Source organism: Heteronotia binoei, chromosome 4 (assembly GCF_032191835.1).
Source record: "Heteronotia binoei isolate CCM8104 ecotype False Entrance Well chromosome 4, APGP_CSIRO_Hbin_v1, whole genome shotgun sequence".
Lineage (NCBI taxonomy): Eukaryota > Metazoa > Chordata > Lepidosauria > Squamata > Gekkonidae > Heteronotia > Heteronotia binoei.
The window spans coordinates 108,139,918-108,164,952 of record NC_083226.1 but is presented as its reverse complement, the minus strand read 5'-3'; the positions used below and the strand labels follow the sequence as shown (position 1 = coordinate 108,164,952).

At 41.9% G+C, this 25,035-nt stretch overlaps 1 non-coding gene across 1 annotated transcript; it reads right to left on the bottom strand.

Annotated features, from left to right (window-relative positions):
* Nucleotides 1-18,721: 18,721 nt before the first annotated feature.
* On the bottom strand, nt 18,722-18,788 carry TRNAP-UGG (transfer RNA proline (anticodon UGG)). The gene has a single exon. It is a non-coding gene; the product is annotated as a tRNA-Pro (tRNA).
* Nucleotides 18,789-25,035: the final 6,247 nt, after the last annotated feature.

Sequence of the window (25,035 nt, the reverse complement as noted above, 5' to 3'; positions counted from 1 at the left end):
ATAGATAGATAGATAGATAGATAGATAGATAGATAGAATCAAGAAATGTCAAAATGTGCTGGGCCTGTCTCACAAGATGATATGTGAAATGGACTGTCTCCTCCCATGTTGTCTGGTCCACCAGTTAAGATTTGCATCTCAATCCCTGCTTTCTGTGCCCCCACCTTCAGAAGTGAGGTGGTTGGTGACTAGAGGCAAAGCATTATCTATGGCAGCATCTATCCTTTGCAGTGTCTTCCCTTTGATGCTCACTTGACATCTGCTTTACTTTCTTTAAGGCACAACACTAAATCACATCTTTTTACCCAGACTTTTAATCTGTTTTTATCTTATCAGGGTTTTTTTTAACATTCTCTTTTATGGACAGTTTTTATGCAGTTTATGTCTAATGGATTGTTTTAATGGCTTGTTTTCTATATTGTGGTTTTAAATTGTAACCCACCTTGACCAGGACTATGAAGAGGCAGCATAGAAATATTCTAAGTAAATATAGACCTTGTTATTCAAAATGAAGTCTGCTAAATCCTGGGAAACAGTCAATGCTCAAAATGCTACCAAAGCAGAACTGCAGAACAATGTCATTGTGGTATTTTTATTGTCTATATCACAATGGAGCAGTCTGTTTCCCACCTGATATTTGTGTGAGCTGGTTCAGTTTCATAGACTGGAGTCCCTGCTTAGTTAGTACTGTTTTTTTGGCTTGGAAATACAGACCTCACAAATTCCCTTGCTCTAAAAGATGTTGCTCCTATCTGTGTATCTCCTTGTTAATAAATTGTTGTCTCCGTTTATGAGCCTAACAGCAGAAACCTGAGTGAGTGCCCTAATTCTGATTTACTAGCAAAAGAGAACATTGCAGTCACTGCAGAAATGAGAAGAGAATCCACTGGCCATGAAGGGGACTGAAGATCTCATAGTAGTGTTGGTTTTAAAGCTATTCTGCACAGTAGGAGCTTGAATTCAACATGACTGATCACATAAAGCTTGTCTTATGCTTTCACAGGGAGTAGCTTAAACATACTTTCAAATGAGTTATATCTTACTGACTTTTGCTTGTATACTGTTGTTATCACACACACACCTTTCAAAGAAAAAATAAGGGCAGAGCTTGCATGTAACAACTATGAAGGATTTTCTGAATCTCTAACAAGTTACAATTCCTGAAAAGTTGTGGGGAACTTTACATCTGTCAATAGAAATAAATAAACTTCATGTTATATACTTACTGGGGCTAAGGCTTCAAGGTGAACAAACATCTAACAGTGTGAGTATATAACCACAAATGAATTGCAGAAGTTCTGCTTTATATTTTTGCTAAAGACCTGAGAAACCTGAGCTATTGCTGCGCTTCTTTCATAGGTAGTGAGTCACACAATATATTGCTATAATTCCCCAAATCTGGGGGATGTAATTTGCATATTATAATTAGTGCTTTGTAATTATGAAGTGTACATTAACTGTAGTGCTGTCTTACAGCTAATTTGTATCTTCTTCTATTAATTACCATAAAATAGTTAGGAAAAGATCACAGAGAACGTTTTTACCTGAACTTTCTTATGCCAGGATTTGGGGACAGGGGCGTGGTTCAGTTGTAGACAATATTCCCTCTGAGGTGTGAAGTCTTGTGTGCAAAAATTCTACTTTATGAGCTACTGGAACTAAAGTTGTGATCTGCTGCATAAATTAGTTCACTCTGAGGCCATTCTTCCTGAGCTAAGACAAAAACATGCAAGCCAGAGGCTAAAAAACTATTAGCTAGCTCACACTAATTCAGCTTAGAGGGACCACGGGTTGTAGAGCATCTGCTTGGCACACAGGTGGTCCTAGCAAGTTTTTTCAACCCACTGGGCTTTTGCAAGGCAACAGACACACTGATTTCCTTGGATTTTTGCAAGGCAAGAGAGAGTCGTTCCTTCTCCCCACCCCAAAGACAGATGAGCAGAGATAAGGTGCAAGTGAGTTTTTTCCAACCCCCTGGGCTTTTGTAAGGCAACAGACTGTCCAATCTCCCTGGGCATTTGCTAGGCAACAGACACTTTGATCTCCTTGGGCTTCTCCCCACATGCCCTCTGCCTCCCTGCCACCAATTTGGTGCCCCCCGCATATGCCTAATTTGCCTAGCAGCAAGGCCAGCTCTGTACATGTGCTTAGGCTCTTCTTGAAGAAACAGCAACAGTTGTCTGGTAGACAGGGTTTTTTTCCTTCTTTGTACAGACCTCATTAAACAAAGTAGGAGTCAAGTTTCACCTTTAAAATCAACAAAGTTTTATTCAGAACATAGGCTTTCATATGCAGGCATACTTCTTCAGGCGAGGGGATAAGATACAGTGGGCTAAATTGCATGTAGTTGGTGGGTTAAGAGTGCAAACTGGTACAAAGCTAGGATCACATGGCAAAACAGTTTAACAAATTAGAAGGCCATTTGGTCTGGACCTTTTGTTTTACCTAGACTTGCAGCAACACCAATTGGCAGGCAACTTTTATAACCTTTTATGGCTATCCAGACCAAATGGCCTTCTAATTTGCTACACTTTTGCCATGTGATCCTAGCTTTGTATCAGTTTGCATTCTTAACCCACCAACTACATGTATTTCAGCCCACTGTACCTTATCCCCTTGTCTGAAGACATATGCCTGCATACGAAAGCTTACGTTCTGAATAAAACTTTGTTGGTCCTAAAGGTGCAACTTTACTCCTGCTTTGTTCTACTGCTTCAGACCAACACAGCTGCCCACTTGGTTCAGAGCTCATTGAATTTGGTTAAAAAACAAACAAACCTAGATCTAGCAGGTTCTGTTCATTTTCATGAAGAGATCTAGCAGGATCTTTTCGTTTTCATGGAATTTACGTTCCCTTCAGTCCCACAAAGAGGCAAAGCCCATATCCTCATGATTTTTATATCACCCAAAGCCACCATTGCAACTATGTTCCTGTTTGATCAATTTCCATGTATTGTAAGGAGCCATGAACAAATCATCACTATTACAATGCCACCATTAGCACAAGGTCACTGTTTAAGTTGTAGGTGTGTCTGAAAGTATTCTGCAGCACGGTGGTTCAAAAATAAATAAATAAAAATGGGGGAAGTAGTGCCATAGGAAGCATGCTGATATTGCTGGTGTCTATGCCTTATGTCCAGACCAGTACTAATCATAGATGACTTTGAGTTTGGGCACAGTTTAGTTTGGATTCATCACAGAAACAGAAATAGTAGAGTAACTGGGAATGCCTTGGTTTCCAGTTTGATTTGGCCAATCATTGAACTGCAGTACCTTGAAACTCTTCCCAGTGAATTTGGAAGAATAATGTTGAGTGATAGGAAAGAGGTGCAAGAAGAGGAAGACATCTGTGGTGTTTTCTACACAGTAGTTTTCATGTTGCTGTAGCTGCTGCTAATGTACTACAGCATCATCAGGGCTTCTGAGCAGAGATTTCCCTTGTAGTAGTTGTTTTTTAATTGAAGATGGAATAGAGTCATATTAATGTATTGCTATACTCAGGGCTCTTTTTGTAGCAGGAACTCCTTTGCATATTAGACTACATAGCCCTGATGTAGCTAATCTTTCTGGAGCATACAGTAGGCCCTGTACAAAGAGCCCTGTAAGTTCTTGGAGGATTGGCTGCATCAGGGTTGTGTAGTCTGATATGCAATGGAGTTCCTACTAAAAAAGAAAAAAAAAGGAAAAAAACCCTGGCTATACCAATATATGCATCAGGTTCTTTGAATTACCAGCCATTATTGAAAAAGAACTCTCCCCCACCCCCCACCCTCACCCAGCCCGCCTTTTGAGTAAGTTTCTGGCCTTTTCACTTGCAGAGATATTCCCTTTTCCTTGTTTCTCCATAATGGAAGACACTAGAGACTAGCTGCTCTGAGACTCTGAATAAATAAATCCAATGAAAGGAAGAAAGGAATTCAGGGGAAATTATACATGCATTGGTATAATGGTAAATCAATATTACACTATAAAACTATCCAACCACCAATTTTATTATTTTCCTGATGATAGTGAGAGGAAATGTCTGTTGTTTGGAAACTGGCTGCAGTGTGGCTGGGGCCAGGAAAATCTGAGCTTTACCAACCACACAGAAATCATCCAGGTTTTTTACTGCAATCTTTCTAAAAACATGGGAGCAAAGTAAGTTTGGGAAAGCTGGGGAAATCCAAGGATGTGCATGGATGCAACCGTGATGCTGTGGGGAAGCAGGAAAAAAAATCCCATTTCCCATAAGCTTCAAACTTATGGCAAAATAGCCCATGTGGAAATGCCTTATGAGACTGCAAAGAAACTGGTAGTTTGTTTGTTTTTTTCATTTATTTTGACTAATCAAAGCACAAGTAAAGAAACACAGCTTTGTAATATGAAACATAATGTTGTTTACTTTTGGCTTTGTGTTCACTACAATGGTTGGTTTTATTTATATAAAACTTATCAAGATATTGTTTTGTTTCTTTACTTATTAAATGCCACTATTCCCTTGATGCTCAGAGTTTCATCTCCTTAATTCAGCCTCCAAAGACTCTTTAGTTAATGTATATTTGAGGTATCACTCTGCTTACTATGAACTGTGTTGAAAAGTATCATCAAGCCTTTAGCACAGAAAGAAATCAATCTAGTGATGGTAAATGGTCTGTGGTCTCACAGGGATAGACTCATCTGTTAAAACTTTAAAGCCATACAAATCAAATATCCCTTCCCTTTGTAGAGAGCTTTATCTGGAATTAATGTGTCTTAACCCTTTAAATAACCAACATGTGTCCAACTGTCTGCCATGCTTCTGAATACTTGAAGATAATCTTTACATTAGCTAACTTAAAACAAAACAGAAAAAAAATGTAGATGAATGCCAGGTGACATTCATACATAATTATATGTATTCCTTCAATTGTTTGTATGATTCTGAATTTTTTGAATCTATCAAGTAGTCTAAAGATCTTTATAATCCTTTGCACGCCTGCAATATTCAGTGGCTTTTTCCTAATGCATAGAATTATTGTCAGCCCCAGCCTATATAGATCTACTCAAAAATAATTCCCAGACAATTCAGGAGACTTACAGTCCAATCCTAACATACATGTGCCTGCCCGTGGCTTAAGTCCGGTGCCACTCGTCGAGTCCCTAAGGGGATTGGCATGCTCAGGCATAGGGAGGGGGGAGGGAAGAGGCATAAGGCAGCTTCAGGTCGGGTGGTCACCATGAGAACCCCGCTGGAGCATGCAAGCAAAGCAGAGGAGGGGAGGGCCAGCCCAGATTGGTCAGGCGTTGTGGCAGATGTCAATCGAGGGTGGGAAGAGGCAGCCCGAAGAGGCTGATCACTTTCCCCACCCCAACAGAGACCTGAGAAAATCACAGCCAGATGGTCACAGTTAAGGGAGAGAAGTCCCACCAATGTGGCGAGGGGAAAGGAGTCTGGCTGGGCATGCGTGCAAGAGAGACAGAGAAGCCTGGCGAGCTGCCATGGTAGGGGCAGGAAAAGGGAAGGGGAAGTGTGGAGCTGTGGGGATTGGCCAGTCCTGCGGCCTCACCCACTGTCAGAGACTTGTGCCAATGGCAAGCAGGCAAGAGAAGTCATGAGCACCCCTCCCCCGCCTTCATACACAGACAGGGAAAACATAGGGCAGGAGTCTGCAATCAGGGAAACCAGGCAAAATGTGTGTCCAGGAAAGAGGAGACAGAGCTGTGGCATGTCCAAGTCCCACAGGACAGCTCTGCGCAGCATGGACACAGAGTCTTACTGCCCCCTCCTTGCGCAGAACCCTGCCCCTGTTGGCGCAGAACCCTGCCCCTGTTGGAGTGCAGGATGCCAGCCAGGTACTCAGCGCATGCCTTCCCCCCCCCCGCACTCCCCTCTGCTCTGTGCCATGGGATGAGGGGGGGGAGACCCTCGGACTCCCTTGTCCGATCTCTTGCAGAGATGGCTCATAGACTCAGCCCCTCCCCACCCACTAACAAAGGGAACATTTCACACAGCACACTTGGAAGGGGTGGGGCAGAGGGAATGTGCAGCAGACACCACATACGTGAGACAAAGAGCGGCACATCGCAACACTTTATTGGTAAGGAACTGGATGCAACAGTTTCCTAGGAACACCTTGGACAGTCTTGCCGAGCATGGGGGCACAAGGCTTCACTCTGAGAGGAGGATGGGAACAGCTGACAGAGGAGAAGGGAGGAGGAAGCGCCCCACATGGAAGCTTCTCTGTTGCAATCCAACCTGCAAAACAGAAACAGAGATGAAGAGCACCTGAAAGGGTGGCAGCTGCAGTGTGCACACGTATTGTGCTGAGAGAATCTTTTAAAGGGACAGTCCCTGATCCACCTCCCCACAGGCATCAAAGGTGGGTCAGGGACTGCCAGACCCCCCCCCCCATCCTCTGCCAGGGGTAGGAATGAGACAGAGGACAGAATGAGGGGAGGCCTCCAGCAACATGTGGGGGCTGCAGCAAGCATCCCTGCCTGGGCTTGCAGCCTGGGTCCAGTGCTGAAGACACTGTCACTGTGAACGGGGGGGGGGGGGGTGAGTTTGCAGCATGCACTCACACTTACCCATCAGTGCACCACCGGCTCTGCACGCCAAACTTTGGGCACCTGTTTGAATTCGGAAATAAGAGGTTAGCCACAGAGGAGAGACCGCTCCCCTCCTCACAAGCCAAAGTGTCCGCCCTATACTGTCTAAGCAAATTTGCTGTGCAAGTTCCATCACCAAAGTGTCCCCCCCTTCTCTAAGTCTGTGTGACAGAGAGCTCCCCAGCAGAGCCTCCTGCTGCACAGCCAGCCCTACCTAAAGGGTGTGTGGGGCAGGACTGGCAGCCTTTGTAGGAGGGGGAGCTATGATTGGGTGCTGGACAGGGGGCTCACCCCATCCAGAGTGTACGGGGATTGGTGCGCCATTTAGTAGACTCCCTGAGAGTTTCTGAGGCTGCACCAGGAGCATCGGGAACCTGTGTTTTTGGGGCATATGGGTTTCTATGGGATCTGCCATGATTTACCTTGCCGTAACTTTACGCCTCTCGCAGGGGGCATACCCAGGCTGAGAGGTCTTAAGAAGCTGCCTAATGCCAGTCACACCCCTAGGCCAGCCTCCTCATGCGCCGGCATACCTTCCTACGGCCCAATTGCACTGCTGGCTAGGTGGGGCAGCACTGCACCTGTGGACTGGGACAGACACATGCAGACTGGAGTAAGTCCCATTTGTGCCAGCTGGGAAGGGGTTAGAGTGGTGTACCTCCCATTCCCGCTGATGTAGCGGTAAGTCTGCCTCCAAAGCACTTTCAGCACCTCCTCCCCCTCAGAATTGCATTCCTAGTCTTTGAAACACATATTCCAAACTTGGCTCAAACCTTCATAAGTACTACAAACCAAAGTGATCTATGAAATGTTATCAAAGAAACTGGAGGAAAACTAGTCTGTAGATGTAGATGAACATAGCTGCATTTTCCTGGCTGTTCCCACTGTCAGCATAAAAGTACCAACTGTGTGGTTGTGCTATTTCCTGTACTTTGTGGCATATCATTATTGCATATAATTACTGAGTTACTGTAGTTGCTAGGTAGCCAAATCTTGGGCATGCTTTCTCAGGAGTGAATTATAATCGATTTAATGGGGTTTAGTGCCAAGAAACAGCACCAGTAACAAGAACTGTAGTTGCAAAACTTCATGAGGTATGTGATGGTTACCTGTTTCCATTGAGAGCTTCCTGGACAGGAGAAACAGAGAATATTTCATCTTCAGTGCAAATTCCTACTGAAGTCATTAATAACAGAAGACCTTGCAGTTTTGCATGAATAATAACTAAAGATCTCTTTACAGAGATCAAAAGGCAAAAAAAGTACAAATGAAATTAGTTAAGGTGGAATGGAGCTTTGCTTGTAAACAACTTCATCTCTATTATGAGGACAGTATGCCATCTATCAGCATTTAAAAATAAAGTGAAAGATAGCAAGGAAAGGAACCCCCCTTAAATTGATTAGCCAGAATTGGGCTTTTGATGTCAATCTTGTAGGACTCAGTGTGTTTTTAATTATTTAAGCCATAAAACATTTCAAATTAAAGGAGTGGTTGCTATGGATGGGCTTATTATAAAGCACTAAAGTCTGGAATTGAATTATGTTATGATAACCACATATCCTAGAATAACCTTTTTCACCATTATAATAAAAACAAGAAATCTTTATAATGTGGGCAAAGTACTTTTTAAAAAAAAATGTTTGGAGAATTTAAAATGGCAGTTCAGAATGTTTAATAGCAGTTTGAGCTGAGTGCTGTAGTTCATGCAGATTAAACTGCCTACTTAGAATGACAATAAAACAACCACCTCAAATTATCCTTCAGTCTAGCGAGGGTTTTTTTTTTAAAAAAAAATCTGGCATAATGAAGACTGGGTTTTTTTTAAAAAAAAAAATAGAACTCTACTTATGCATCAGACTTTTTGCAAATTGTCTTATTTTTTTCCATTAATACATATAATGCAGTGCAGTCAGACATATTTCATGCATGCATGTTCTCACACAGCCCAATGGGAGTCCTCATTCATCTCTCACATTCATGACATTACTCTGCTATGTAGCTAGTTGCTTAAATAAATAGCAGACAAACCAGTCAATCTTTGATTAGAAATAAATACTATGGTTTTCAAAAAGTCTTTTGTGTTCATCTAAATCTATGTTATGATTTCATTTTATGTGTGTATATTTTTCATAAGCCTTTTGGGAGTTGTAGTTCCCCTTCTCCATGATTTAATTACTTGACTGTTTAAGTATCCATAATTCTAGCAGAGAATTTCATCTACTGCACAGTTGCAAATGCAACTGCAAGGTTGAAGGAAAGGAAACTCCTCCCCCATATTTGCTATGCAGTCACAAAACTGTTCATCAACTGCTCAAGGCAGACAGCAGTGAAGCAAGGAGATTCAAGGCTCAGTTCATGAGTGACTGTGGCTATCAAAGTTCACAACACCTCTAAGTATGACTATTTTTGCATAATCTCAAATTTACTATTCAGAATACAGACCCTACTAGAGGCCACCTGATGATGGGAAAGGTTTTGTAAGGTATGGATAGATGGATATTAAAAAAAAATATTCTCATTGCATTGTTCATCCATACTGAGAGACTCTTCACACTGGAATGAACAGACAAGCATACTAATAGATCAAACACTGGTTCAGTTTATCAGTCCCCCCCCCTACTTCCTCCCCCCTTCCCTTGCTACTGTTGCTACCTCCTCTTCCTCCTCCCTTGGAAAAATGGGCTTGGAAAGGGAGCTCATCCCAATGGTGACTAAAGCATATAGAATTGGATCTCTAAATAAACTGTGTGAATCCAGAGATATCATCACTCTTATGGACATAGATCTAAGAAAAAAAATCTTAGAACTGGTGAGATAGAGAGGATATTTTACATACAAAGGGGGAAATTTTCAAAGTTTATCAAGGTCTTCCTCCAGAAGCTATAGCAAAAAGAACAGAGCTCAAACCAATCACAGGTCATCTCATGGAAGCTGACCATCACAACAAATGGTTTACTTCAACAGCTCTGCAAGTCTCTCACCAAGGCAAATCTTTCCATGTAGATAACTTAGAAGATGGATATGAACTGCTTAATGCCTTAAACTTAGAAGAACCAATGGAAACTAGCAAGAAATCTCAAAAGAGGAAAATAATGTCCCCATTTGCATCTCCTAATGACGATAAGGTTTCCATCAGAGGATACATCTAAAATTGATTTATTTTAACAGGTTGCAATTACTCTTCACATTATTATGATCAGTTTTTTCTGGTTACATGTTTACTGAAGTTAATGTGATGCAATTTAAATTACTTCTGGGGTCAGGGAGGTAGGAGGGAGCGGAATTATATACACTGTATTTCTTTTGGTTCTCTTATTACTTTTGGTTCTCATGGCTCTTTGATAGGAAATAAATCCCTATTCTTCAGTAGTGTTTTTTTCCTCACTACAGACGGCCTAAGAACTAGCTTTTCATTGAGAGAAGTTCTCATTTTGTCAGCAATCAATTGACTATTCTATTTATTTTTTCCTTGTCTCTTTCTCTCTCTCCCTTCTTTTTCTTCCCTGCTCCATTTCTTCCTCTTCTCACACAATCAATATTGTATATATCACAAAAGATTACAAGACATAGTTAAAAGGAATTTATAGAAAAGGTACCTTATTCTTCAAGGAGGTCTACTGTCTTGTAATTAAGAGGAAAGGAGATTTTATAAGTACAGGGAACTCAAGTATTTACTGTCAGTCTTGTTTCTGTAATGTTAATCTTTCATATTACTGCAACAAAAGTTCTTTTATCTGAATACATAATATTTGGCTGCCACCTAATAGTCAATTCAATATTGTTCTTAGCATTCAGTTTATTTCTATTGATTACAAAGTATACATACTGACAAAATACTATATTAGCTTATATTGAAGGTGATACACAGCTGTACTAGTGTCAATATAAAAACCTTGATAATTCTAAAAAAAATAGAATTAAAAAGAGCTTATAAGTAAATTTAATTTGAAATAACACAAATTCTACATATTGCACTTAAGGGGGAAAGAACTTATACATAGAGAACTATAAAATTACCATTTGTTCAGGTTTATTTCTTATTAACAAACTCATAGGCTGATTGTTCTTATCACAAATAATTAGTTGTTGATTTTATAATTTACTGTTCATTAGTCACTGTAAAATTTTCTGTTGGTGTAATAGACTAAATTTACTGTAAAGTTTATTAGAATTTGTATATTCAGAGGTACAAATATACTCAAAGTGTTCTAACATATGTAATTTGTATATTGTATTTAAAGTGCCAACAGCATTTTTGTGAGAATAGAAAAATGGCAAATGTAAATAAAATTATTTCACTGAATATCAAAGGGCTTAATAATTTAATCAAAAACGAAGGGTTTTGGCCAACACACTAATACTATGTCCTGACCTACTTATGTTATAGAAAACACATCTTTAAAAAGGCACACTAAAGATATTTAATTCAATTAAATTCCAATTCTAGTTTTTGGTTCGAGGATCATCTAAGACAAGAGGAGTCACAGTCCTTGTATCTTAGAACATTCCATTTAAACTTCATAGTAAAATCTGTGATCCAAACAGTAGGTTCTTAATCCTCAAGGGTTTATTAAATCAACATTTAACTACTATAGCTGCACTGTATGAACCCAATGAGAACCAATTAATGTTTTTGCAAGATATGTTAGCAAAATTAAAATCCATTGAAGGTGATATTATATTAGGAGGTGACTTTAATTATGTCATAGATAACAATTTAGACAAATCACATACTCAAATAAGAATACAAAAAGACAATTTATGAAACTGGCTGACATTTTACTATACTATCTTATCACTATTTGGAGACAAACCTATGCAAAAACTAAGGACTATACTTTTTATTCAGCTAGACTTCAAACATGCATTCATATAGACTATATCTTGATTTCTCCCTCTTTACTAAACAGAGTTATGTCAGCCAATATAGGTTCCATTTATTGCTTGCACCACAATTGGGTATACTGTATATTTACCAAATCTGGCATTCATAGAAACAACACAGACTGGTCTCTAAATAAAGCTTCACTGTTCAATAATGCTATGATGAAAGAATTAGAACAAGACATACAAAAATATTTTAAAGAAAATGTTAAAAGGGAAACATCACCACCAATAACCTGGGCTGCTTTAAAACCTGTCTTGAGAGGCAAATTGATATCCAAAGCCTCATACCTTAAAAAAAAAAAACAAAAAAACATTTAGAGACAAATATTATATCCAAGATCACAACACTACCCAAAGCAAGAGAAGGTAAAAAGTTATACCAGAACACAGAATACTCTGTCAGAATACTCAGAGCACAGCTGTCAAATCAGCTAGTTCACTCTCTCTCAAGTAGCACTGCCTATCAGCATTCATCCTTTTGCTGTTTGTCACAGCTAGTTTTGTCATTATTGCATATTCAGTTAGTTTTCCTTTCCAAATCTCTATTGCGGCGTAGGGTGGCCATAATGTCTGAAGGCCAGCCAGGGACACCTTTGGGGGGGGGAAGGTAGGGGTGCCGGAAACAGGAAGTGACGTCACTTTTGGCGACGTCACTTCCGGTGACGTCATGCCACCGCCGGAAACAGGAAGTGACATCACTTCTTGTGATATCATTTCCCCCCCCCCACGCCACCTGCCGGAAGCAGGAAGTGACATCACTTCCTGTGACATCATTTCCCCCAAATGACATCATTTCCCCCAAATGCCACTGCCGGAAACAGGAAGTGACTTCACAGCACTTCCTGTGACGTCCCCAAAAATCCCCCAAATATCACCGCCGGAAACACCAAGATTATTTATAGAGAGGGAAAGGGGGAAGTAAAGTTAAATGAAACTTTTTTTTTACTTTTTTCAAAGTGAGAAGACTAGAGAGAATGGGTTCCATGCTGAGAAGCCAGTCAGATTCCAGTGAGATTCCAGTGAGACTGTGCTGCATAATGCAGCCTATTTATTTTGTCCTGTTTGCTCTGTTGGCTCTATCTGCGCCACCTTCATCACTTTCGGGGTGTGGATCCCCCAGTGGGGTGGTCTCCCAACTCCCTCTGCCGGCTGTTTCTGATAGCCCTGCGCCCCCTCTTTCATTTGATATGTGTCCCGTGCGGGTGCCACCCTCCCACCGGGAGATGCCGCAAAATGAGCCCCCTTGAGGCTTATGGCGGCAGGGCTCAGGGGAAGCGAGCTAGACTGCTGTTCTTTTGAGGGGTTATAGAGTGTTTCGAGCCCAGACCTGTGGCATCGGTCCCATCATTGTGGGACCCAGGGGGCCGGCGCAGCGGCATGCCGAAGCAGCCTGTCACTAATAACACAGGTCGAGATGCAGGACAGGAACCTGGAAGTGACCGACAGGCTGCTTCAGGAAGGAAGGAAGGAAGGAAGGAAGGAGGGAGGGAGGGAGGGAAGAGTCTCTGGAGGGCCTCCAGTGACCAGCGCCGGGCCAGCGGAGGCTGCGGAGAGGCCACGGAGAGCGCCGGCCTCTCCGCGGCCTCTGCTGGTCGGCGCTGGTCGCTGGAGGCCCTCCAGAGTCTCTGGAGGGCCTCCAGGGACCAGCGCCGGCCTCTCCGCGGCCTCCGCTGGTCGGCGCTGGTCGCTGGAGGCCCTCCAGAGTCTCTGGAGGGCCTCCAGCGACCAGCGCCGGCCTCTCCGCCGCCTCCCCGGCCTCCGCCACCACCGCCGGGCCCCGCGCGCGGGGGCGGAGAAGGCAGCGAGGGAGGGAGGGAACGTCCCTGCGCACGCGCAGGGACGCTCCCTCCCTCACTCTCTGCCTTCCCCGCCGGCGCGCGCGGCCCACCGCCTCCGGGGCTGGCTAAACCGGGACCTCTAATGGTCCTGGTATAGCCAGCCCGGGAGGCGGGAATAGGGGGCCAGAACCATGACATTCCCGGGTGCCCGGGATGGTCTGGCCACCCTAATTGCGGGACAAGTTTTCTGTCTTCCATTTCATTGCAAATGTTAGTCTGGACCATGTTATCAGCATAACTCTTAGTTTAAACTCTTCTCCTACTTTTAAGTTTTTTGATATTAGGGTCTTGTAATCTGAAAAAGTCCTAATGTGTCAGTTTGCTCCATTACATTACAGAAATAATTGGGGGTTTGAAAGCATAACTCTTAGTTTAAACTCTTCTCCTACTTAAAATTTTTGATATTAGGATCTTATCTTAGAAGCAAAAATTTCTATTTCAATGATAAAAAGTGGACATCCTTGACAGTTTCCTTTATTTTAAATACACTTGTCATAACCTCATTGATTAAATTATTTGTGTTGTTTACTCTGTATCTAATTCCTTTCCTTTATTTGTTAGCTTCTTTGACCAATGGTCTTAAATTCAGCATAATAAACAGGACATTGAATAAAACTGCAAACAAAGGCAAATTTACAGAAACAAAATTCCACAACATTTTAAAAATCAAGTTAAAAACCCCTTGGAATTTAATTTTTATGTAAATTTATAGTGCATAATATTGATGAGGATCGTTTCAGGAACATTTTAAGGAAAGCACTATTGACAGGTATTTTACCACCGAGCAGGTTATTTCAGGGTTCATATCTGCCAATAATAGGGCTATCACCCAAGGTTCCATTGGAAGTTAATACCTTTGGAGAATGGGAGTAATCCATAAGGATCTAGGATTGATCCACTGATGGCAAAATAATGAAAGATGGTCTAATGTCTCTATTAAACCTGCTGCACATAATGTAATTGGTCAGAGAATGGAATTTTAGCAAATTGTCCACTCTGCTCTGTAGTTGGGAAAGCATTCAGTCTAGCAAGTGTAAAAACATATCTATGTCTAGGAATTGTAAGAAAACTCATATAGGAAGGAAGTTTCTTGGAAAGCACAATTCCAAGTGCAAAATTAGAGCACACCCGTCTTGCCCGAGTTGAAGTGCTGATTCTGTCTATATTTGTCACTCTCTGTCTAGCCAGAATTAGTGCATCTTGATAAGTTATATAATTAAACACTAGAGGGGAAAGACCTATCAGTTCCAGACTTTTGTCCACAGATCTTGTCCATATACTATTATGATTATCCTCTTTTAAAAGATAAAGAAGACTCCCACGGGCATTAGGTATTGAGTCGAAAGCTTTCAATCTCAGTTTGAAAGCAGCCTTCCAAGCTCTAGATTCAAAAGAATATTGTGTAAACTCCTCCCTGAGAGCAGTCCCTGCAACACAACTGGGAGTTCCTGCAATTCAATGCAGAAACTTAGTATTTATTTTATTATTTTATTTATTTTATTTTGCAGATTTATAGGCCGCCCTTTCCCATAGTGGGCTCAGGGCGGCTTCCAACAAAAAACAATCAAAACAATTTAAAACAATTAAAACAGTTTAAACAATTTAAAATTAAAGCAATTAAGCCACCACTCACATTAAGGCAGCATGGATGGTGTGGCTACAAATCAGTGCAATCAGTGCAGTCAGTAAGGATCTGGTCTCAAAATTCAGAGACTTCCTTTATCCAAATGGCTGCCCCATATAGAAATGAGGGATTACTTTTGCGTTAAAGGCTGTAATAGCCATTGGGACATATTGGCCACCTTTTGAATAATAAAAGCCTGAGGATAGCGCTAGAGTTTGTTTTAGCAATTTCAGTTACTGACCTAATATGATGTTTCCATTGGAGGTTACAATTGAAGACTACACCCAGATATTTAAAATGTGACACTTGTTCTAGCTGTCTTCTCTTGACAGTCCATGATTTCAGGCTAGGGCAAGGCTTGGTTGAGAAGCCAGTAATTTTTGATTTTTCATAATTAACTGATAACCTCTCTTTTGTACAGTAATCAATAAAAGCATTTACTATCTTGCATAGGCCCCTTTCAGATCTAGATAGCAGCACCGTGTTGTCTGCATAGAGTAATATTGGGGTTTTATATCCTGCCAGAGAAGGTGCATTACCTTTTTAATATATGGAACCATATCATTTAAATTGAGATTGAAGAGCATAGGGGCTAGTAGGCAGCCTTGTTTAACACCTTTGGAAAGGTGAATGATGTTAGTAAGCTGTCCATCCAGCCCACAGCGAATTTGTGCAGTAGGGTTTTCATAGAGTTTATAGATCAGCCAAAGTAGTCTTTTATCTAGAGTTGTTAGATAGTTTAGCCCAAGGATGGAATCTAGGGACTAAATCAAAGACTTCCTGAAGGTTTATAAATGCTGCATAGAGATGACCTCCTGGATAGGAGGCATATTTATCAGCAAGATGACATAGCACAAGACAATAATCTAAGGCTGAAACTCCTTTTCTAAAACCTGCTTGCTCAGGATAAATTATGGTTTCTGTTTCTATCCAATTTAATAGTTCGGAGTTTTAAAAAGCTGCATACACCTTGCCTATTGCTGAGAGTAGGTTTATGGGCCTATAATATGTAGAAAGCATTTTTGAGCCTTTTTTATTAAGTAGCACTCTCACTGCATGTTTCTGTGATTGGGGAATGATGCCTAATTCATTAATTTGGGTGAAAAGTGGGGCCAAGAGTTTGCTCCACCAAACTGGATTTACTTTTAGGAGATCTATTGGGATGAGATCCAGATCTGGGGCTTTACCTGAATGCATATGTGTGATTAAAAAGTTAACTGCCTCTGGGATAACTGGGGGCCAGGGATCATATTGGGATTCATCAGCCTGATATATTTCAGAATCTGGATCAGAGATCTCAGCAAAATAGAAGCAAAATATTATTCCCAAACTCCAGAGGCAATACATGAAGGCATGCTAACTACCTCAGATAGGCCCTAATTTACTAGTTTCCAGAAAGTTTGTGATTCATTGTTGTTTATGGCTGAGATAAGGGTTTTCCAACTTTTCATAAGGTCAACCATTTTTTGTGCTTGATAAGGATTTTAAATGTTCTCTTCAATGACATGAGATCTAATAAGTGACTTTGTAAATTAGTGCATTTAAATAAATAATGTTTAGATCTAATTCTTCTAATATGATCTCTACACTCCTTATCAAACCAATTGTTTTTCAATTCAACTCTACAAATCATGGAAGGTTTTGAGCAGATTGGCTTAAAAAGATTTAGGATATTGGATACTAGTCCTATCATTCTTGGGGCACAGTTTTGTTTTAAAAGTTTTTCAACCTAGAACCACACTTAAAATATTGCAGTGTTTTTGTAGAAAAGTCAAAGACATTACGAAGGATTTTTCAGCATCTAAAAATTGAAAGGCTGCTTTTCACCTTTATGTTTAACAAGTGAATGCTGATGTTAAACACCACAAGGCTAAATATGACAGGAAAAGGTGGCAACAATGCATTGCAAATGAAAAGAATACTGAACTTCAGTATCTCTGTGACCATCATCCCCCTGCACTCTCCCCCCAATAATTATTCTTCCTTATCTCTATTCTGGGACTCTTTCAGGGCTTTGAACCACCACAGACATGTGGACACACACACGTGGGGGGGGGCAGCATCTATTTCAGCTGTGGAGTGGGTGGGAAGACAGCAAAGGTGGATATGAGTGAACGCCAAGGATTGGGGGTGGGTGGGAAGACAGCAACAGTGGGGGGAGGGGGGAGTGAAGGCAGCAAAGGTGAGGTGAGTGAATGTCATGGGTGGGGGAGTAGTGGAGTGACAAGGGTGTAGGTGTAGTTGAGGAAGAGGGGTTGGGGTGGTTGGTAGTTGGAGAGGTGTGTGTGGTAGTTGGAGGAAGTGGGTAGGTGGGAAAACAGCAAGACACTTGCTAAGAGCCTCTTTCTAGATCCCATTGTATTTTCCCCCACAATGAGCCTTCTTCCTAGTATTGTCTAATGGTAGAAATGGTACAATATTGTAACAATAAAATTGAGGCAAATATAATTTTTAAAAATGGTGACCATAGCAAGTGCTCCAGATGGAGATTGACAACTGGCACTGTGCTTTCCAACTTGTGTAGGAAAAGCAGTGTACTTATATGAAATGGACACACAAATTTGTATCCAAATGATCTGCCAGACAATTAGTTTCCTGCTCATCCCTGACAAGCAGGTTGTGAGCCAAACCAGTGAGTTCTTAAGTATCTCTGTTGTAATCAATAACATGGAACAGATGGAATTTGGGCTACTGAATCTCAAGCCATATCAAAAGAGTTGTCATGTGTGTGGATAAGTGCAGTCTATATTCAGATAATTAGTTTACCATTAAAACATTTCTGAGCCCCAATTGAAGGCAAGAAGCTTGCAATGAGCACAAAGTCTTTGTCTTCTGAGACTGCATTACAACAAATCTAGAGAAAAGGCCATGGGATCAACTATCCTCTGAACCTGGTGGAGTCAATCAATAGTGATTTTCTTCTCAATGTGTGCGACAGTGTCCCGAACTTTTGTAAAGAGTCTTAGAGGGAAGAAATCCTTGTATTTGTTATTAGGCATAATTCTCCCACACCCACATGAATTCATCCTTAATTATCTGCTGAAACTCATAAAAGAGAAACCACATCAGATCCTCCTTAGTGCATAACTCCTTATTAAATACAAAACCCCAAATACCACAAAACTTAAAAGAAAGCCAGCAAAATGTCACAATGCTAATGTACTGTGAATGTGAATGTTACAACATATGGAGACCAAGTATATAAAACAGCAAGACTTGCAGATCTAAAATTAACACACTTCAGGCGCCTGCAGAGATCAGAGTGGACTTCAGAAAGAACACACTGATTAAGCTAAGAGGCTCTAATGAACACTGTGGACATATAAACAAACACTGTGTCTGCAGTGCTCAAGAGGAAAAGGTTCGTAGTTTAATCTTACTCTTGTGACCAATAGAAGCAATCCCAGTGATGGTTCACAAACACTGAAGTGAATAAGTTCAAAATCTAGACTGGAAATCTAGAGAGTAATGAGCAAATAGTGGTTATGTTATTCAGAAATCAAAGACAATGCCATTATGTTCTTTAGAAAATGATTATATAATTATAACTAGGGACGTGTGATAATTAATGGTATCTGGGGGAGCAGGGGAAATGATGGAAAGAGACTGTCCTTTCTTCCTTTCAGCCAAGAAATACTCTTCCCAAAAACTCTCTCTCTCACACACATATGAACATATGAAGCCGCCTTATACTGAATCAGACCTTTGGTCCATCAAAGTCAGTATTGTCTTCTCAGACTGGCAGCGGCTCTCCAGGGTCTCAAGCTGAGGATTTTCACACCTATTTGCCTGGACCCTTTTTTGGAGATGCCAGGGATTGAACCTGGGACCTTCTGCTTCCAAAGCAGATGCTCTACCACTGAGCCACCGTCCCTCCCCTAAAAACACACACACACACACACATGCAGAGAAAATCTTTCTACCTCTCATGTTTAAACCTTGATCATCCTGTCATGACTTCGAAGGGCCTAGCATTTCCATGCAATGTCAGGGTCTCCAAAAATGCACTTTTATCTCTTTTAATATTCTATTTATATATGTTTCCAGGTGTGCAATAGTTGCTGATAGTCGGGAAGCAGAGTTATGCCAAGCCATTGCCTCTACCATCTGGGCATCTTGTGTTTCTGGAACTATATCATGGCCACAAATTTGATGCAATGTTTCAAACAGGACTATATTCAGTCTACTGGCAGAAATGGGACTGATACAGAAGCAGAAAAAGGTAGTTAAATACTAATCATGCAAAGGATTCCTAGATCCTTTTCACACATACTGCTGTCAAGTCAAGTCTTCCCCATTCTATTATTATGCATTTGGTTTTTTTCTATCTAAATGCAGAACTTTACATTTATCCCCACTAAAATTAATTTTATTTGTTTTAGCCCAGTTTTCCAGCCTGTCAAGATCATCCTGTATCCTGTTTCTGTCTTCTACTGTATTTGCAACCCCTCCCAATTTAGTATCATCTGCCCACTACTTCCACTTCATCAACCAGTTCTTCCCTGTTGGCTAGAATGAAGTCCAAGACATCAGATTGATCCCGTTGTTTCCCTCTCTACTTTCTGTAAAATGAAATTGTCAGCAAGACAAGTCAGGAATTGATTTGACCTTTCACTTTTAGCAGAGCTGGACTTCCAACAGATATCTGGGTAATTGAAATGTCCCATGACAACTGTGTCCTTTTTGTTTTTTTAGAACTTTGCAATCTGTTGTAGGAGTATCTCATCTAAGTCCTCTGCCCGTCTTGGTGGTCTATAGAAGACCCCAACATAATATTGCTTTTATTTTTTTACTCCTTTTATTTTTACCCAGAGATTCTCAACTGAACTGCCATCCTCAGATTCATGTATTTCCTCACAAGTATAGTAGAATGCTATGTATATATAATGCTATGCCTCCACCCTTTCTTATTTGTCTCTCCCTTTTAAATAATTTGTATCCCTCAATCCTAATATTCCAATTGTGAGTGTCACCCCAACCAATTTTCAGAAATGCCTATTAGGTCATAGTTCCTTTCCTGTATTAGGACTTCTAGTTCCTCCTGCTTGTTTCCCATATGCTGCGCATTAGTGTTTTATGCACCCTGAGATTTTTGTTTCCTTACATACCTGCAAGTTAATGTTACCTAGTGTATGTGCCACTCTGCAAAACTGTAACATTTTATATCCAATTATTGGCATCATACTAGGCTTTGAATTATTGTCTCACTACCCCATACAATTTAGTTTAAAGCCCTCCATATAAAGTTAGCAAGGCTTTTACCAAACACCTTTTCCCCTACCTTTGTGAGGTGCAAACCATCTCCTGATAGAAGAGCTTCATCTTGAAGCCTTTTCTGGTGACATCATCTGTCATTTATTTGCAGTGTTTTTCAATGTAGGCTGGGCGTTGGAATACCCAGGACTTATGGTCCTGGGTGATTTCAATGTCCATGTCGATGACACGGCCTCCAGTCAGGCAATGGGCCTAGTGTCTTCCATGGCGACACTGGGACTCTCCCAATTTGTTACAACTCCCACACACCAGGCAGGACACATGTTAGATTTGATCTTTGCATCCGGGATTTTGGTGGACGATACTGCTGCAGAAGTGGGGCCATGGTCAGATCACTTTGCCCTCAAGGCCCGTGTGAATGTGCCACCCCAACCCTGTATGAGTGGAGAGCCTATTTTGGCTTGCCCATGGAGTCTGATGGACCCTGAGTGGTTCTAAATGGCTCTGCAGGATCCCTGCCCCCCTGGCGATTCCCTTGATGATCTGGTCGAGGCTTGGCATGGCCGGCTGTCCAGGGCCATCAATGAGATCGCACCCCGACGTGCTCTGTGTCCTCGTGTTAAGCTGGCTCCATGGTATACCTCGAAGCTACAACAGCTGAAACAAGGGCTCAGACGACTAGAGAGGCAGTGGTGGCATACTCGTGACGAAGCGATGAGAACATCCTACAGAATGTTTATGAGGTCTTATGAGATGGCAGTCAAAGCTGCAAAGAAGGATTACTTTGCAGCTAGGATTGCATCTGCAAATTCGCGCCCGGCACAATTATTTAGGATAATTGGAAATCTTACAACACTGCCTCAAGGCAGACCAAATGTGAGAGAATTAGAGATAGGCTGTGAGGCTTTTGCAAAAAATTTTGCAGATAAAATCACATCGCTCTGCCAGGACTTTCCCGCCACATTGGATACAGTACAAGAACTCGAGGCTCTGTGCCTGTCTTCTGGTTCAGTTCTGGATCACTTTGACATACTTAGCCTAGGGGAAGTTGACGGAATTCTCTCTACTGTACGCCCAACAACGTGTGATCTGGACCCATGCCCCTCTTGTCTGATTAAATCTTGCCAGAGGGAGCTTAGATGTCCTATACAGGACATCGTAAATAGATCCCTCTCAGAGGGGTGATTTCCAACACCTTTGAAAGAGGCTATGGTCCATCCTCACTTGAAAAAGAGTACAGCAGATCCAGCCGAATTGGCAAATTATCGACCGGTCTCAAATTTACCATTTTTAGGTAAAATTTTTGAGAGGGCAGTAGCGTTACAGCTGCAGGGTTTTCTGGATGATGCTTCCATCTTAGATCCTCACCAGTCTGGCTTTTGCCCGGGTCATGGGTCGGAGACAGTGCTGGTCGCCTTGGTGGATGATCTCCAGAGGCATCTGGATCAAGGCGGCATGGTGGTGCTGATGTTGTTAGACCTGTCGGCTTCATTCAACACAGTCGACCATCGGTTACTGACCCGCCGGCTCGCTGACACAGGGATTAGGGGGTCGGCCTTATAGTGGCTTTCCTCCTTCCTTGATGGACGGGGACAAAGGGTGGCAATTGGGGGAGAACTGTCCCAGAGGCACTCACTAGGTTGTGGGGTGCTACAGGGAGCAGTCCTCTCTCCGATGTTATTTAACATTTATATGCGCCCCCTTGCCCTTGCCTGGAGGTATGGGCTTGGGTGTCATCAATATGCAGATGACACCCAGCTCAAACGGTTGGTTTGACTGCATCCCAATAAATCTGGACCTCGCATTGCAAGCCATGGCAGGTTGGCTCAGGCTGAGTGGGTTGAAGCTGAATCCAATGAGGACAGAGGTCCTTTGCTTGGGTCGTGGCGCTCTGGGAAGAGAAATTCCTCTCCCAGTTTTTGACAGTGTGCCACTGAAAGCAGCACACAGGGTCAAAAGCTTGGGGTTCCTACTGGAGCATTCATTGTCAATGGAGGCCCAGATAGTGGCCACTGCCAAGTCCGCATTTTTTTATCTTAGACGGGCGAGGCAGTTGGCCCCCTTCCTTGAGTGTCAGGACCTAGCAACAGTGATCCATGCAACAGTCACCTTGAGACTGGATTAATGTAATGCCCTCTACATGGGGCTGCCTTTGTGCCAAACTCGGAAGCTGCAGCTGGTGCAGAACGCAGCAGCTAGGCTATTGTTAGGGCTCCTAAAGTGGGAGCACATACAGCCAGAGCTGTGCGAGCTGCACTGGCTGCCAGTTGTATACCAGGTTTGTTACAAAGTGCTGGTTATTACCTTTTAAGCCCTATATGATCAAGGCCTGCCTACCTGAGGGACCGCCTCTCCCCATATGAACCCCAGAGAGTACTGAGGTCAGTGGGAAAGAACCAGCTGAACATCCCTGGGCCGAAGGATGCCAAATTGAAGAACACATGGGAACGGGCCTTTTCTATTGTAGCTCCACACCTGTGGAATCAACTTCCGGATGAAGTGCAGGCCTTGTGGAGTCTTGACCAATTCTGCAGGGCCTGCAAGACTACTCTTTTTAAGATGGCCTTTGCCTAACACTGAACCAAGATAGATTCGCTGTAGACGTATCTCACCCTTAAATTTATCAAAGATCTGTAATATAGCACCACAAATGTTTAAATTTTAATAGAAATGTTGGTTTAAATGATGGTTTTATATAATGTAGTATTTGTTGAATTATATGATTTTATTGTATATTGAATTCATGTTGTGAGCCACCCTGAGCCTGCTTCGGCGGGGAGGGCGGGATATAAATAAAATGTATTATTATTATTATGATTATTATTTCCCATCCTAAGCCACAGCCTTTGACAGGAAAAACTGATGAAAACACAACCAACATTCCCAGCTTCTTCACCTTCTGACCCAGAGCCACATAATGTCTTTGATGGAAATAAGTCCTGTTGTCTCTTATTTAATCTTCTGAATTTTTAATATTTTCATGTTTGTGGAATTATTGTTTTTATAGTATTCATTGTTTTGATTTTAACCAGTGTGGAATTTGAGCGTTTGGGTTTAAAAATGTAAATAAATTTACAGGAGTCTTTCTCTCTCTGTCTCTCTTGAGCAAACTAGAAAGATAGGGTGAAATAGACTATTGAAAATGAAAGATCAAGATTCACAAGTAATCACTGGGCTCTTGATTCATTGGAAACTAAGTTCTTCTTACATAAAGCAAAGCATGTGGTCTCTGTGTATGGTACCACCTTGGTCATGAGTCCTTTCAGAAGGAAAAAATATACCTGATATTTGATCTTTGTGTATCACCATAAAATTATTTTCAATACATCATGTATGTTGACAGTGAATCCCTAAAATAAAATGTTCATTCTCATCATAAGCTGACTCAAGTGTGACAGCAGCAACAGAATGATGAAAATAAGTATTGTGTAACTGTGGTATAACAGCTACCACATGTAATGTCAAAAGCTTTTACAATGGTTTGTTTCAGAAATATATAACCACCATTTCTAGCAAGCAATTCTAGAGAATTGCATCAGATACTTTAGCAGGTGTGGAACCCTACCACTACTTTAAAAGTTTGATTGAACTGTCTTATGGATATAAACACAACATTTTAATAATGCAAGCTGTTGTATATGGGTGTGCCCTTGGTATAAACTGAGCCAAACAAATACTTGAAAAATACTTTATCAGTATTTCTCAGGTATTTATTCAGCCGCACATAGATTAGAAAATCTGATTTGGCCACCAATAAGGCTGAGGCCAAATAAATGCTGAAAAAAATACTTTTATTTGGACTCAGCTATACTTAATGACTGGTGGGTTCCTTTTGCAGCTTGCTGCAAGAGGAGCCAGCTGCAGCCAAGGCAATGCAGAGCTTTCAGCTCCCACTTCCCCAGCTGTTCGCCTCATGTCTATATGCAGCAGCCAGAGACCTCCCACCTCACACAGAACCTGGGGGCAGCTTCTGCTGACCAAGGGGTAAAAGGATTACTAAAGAAGGATAGGCTGAGAAGCTGAATACATTTTTTGCCTCCGTCTTCACTGTGGAAGATGAGAATTAGGGATGTGCATTCGGTTCAGCCAAACCGAATCAGCTGCCGAATCACCACTGATTCGGCTGTATATGGAATCGCCTGCAGCCGATTCCAATTGGGGCCCATTATGCGGGAGCCGAGTACGGCTCCCCGTATACTTCCGTATATATATTCGGAAGTATATGGAATTCAATGCAAAAGGTGGGAAAGGGGCTTCTGCAGCCTCAGGGGAGCTTCTTGCCTCCTCTCCCGCTTTTGGTAGCCTTTTGCCGCCTCTCCCATAGCCTCTCTGTGATCAGGGAGGGGGAAGATGAGACCCAGCAGCCAATCCAAAGCATGCATTTGCAAAATGCATTGCAAATGCATGCTTTGAAGGGCTTTTGTGTAGCTGATCCTCCAGCCATCAGCAACAATGTTGTTCTTTTGTCTGGCCAATCACAGAGCAGTGCTGCTGTGTTGGTGTGTGTTGGTGTGAGAGATTGTGTTCTGCTGCTGGCTGGCCCTTGGCTTCAGCTGCTGCTGCTCTCTCTCTCAGCCTTACCAGACTTCCCTGGAGTAGAGAAGACAAGGTAAGACAGTTTTGGGGTTCTTGTTTTTATTTTAGTTGGTAAAAGGACTTTTTAAGACTCAGAGTTCCTTTACTTATCCAGATTTGGGTGGTAGTGGGTAGCTTATTTGGAGTTAGGGAGTTAGGGGTTTCTGCTTGGGGAGGGGGCCTGGGGGGGGGGGTTTGCCAATTTGCCCATATCTTACTTTAGTGAGAGGACTTTTAAAAGTGCAGTGTCCTTTTACTTTTCCTGATTTGGGTGGCTTGGATTTCTTGGGGTTAGGGTGAAGGGGTTTTTTTTGGGGGGAGGGGTTG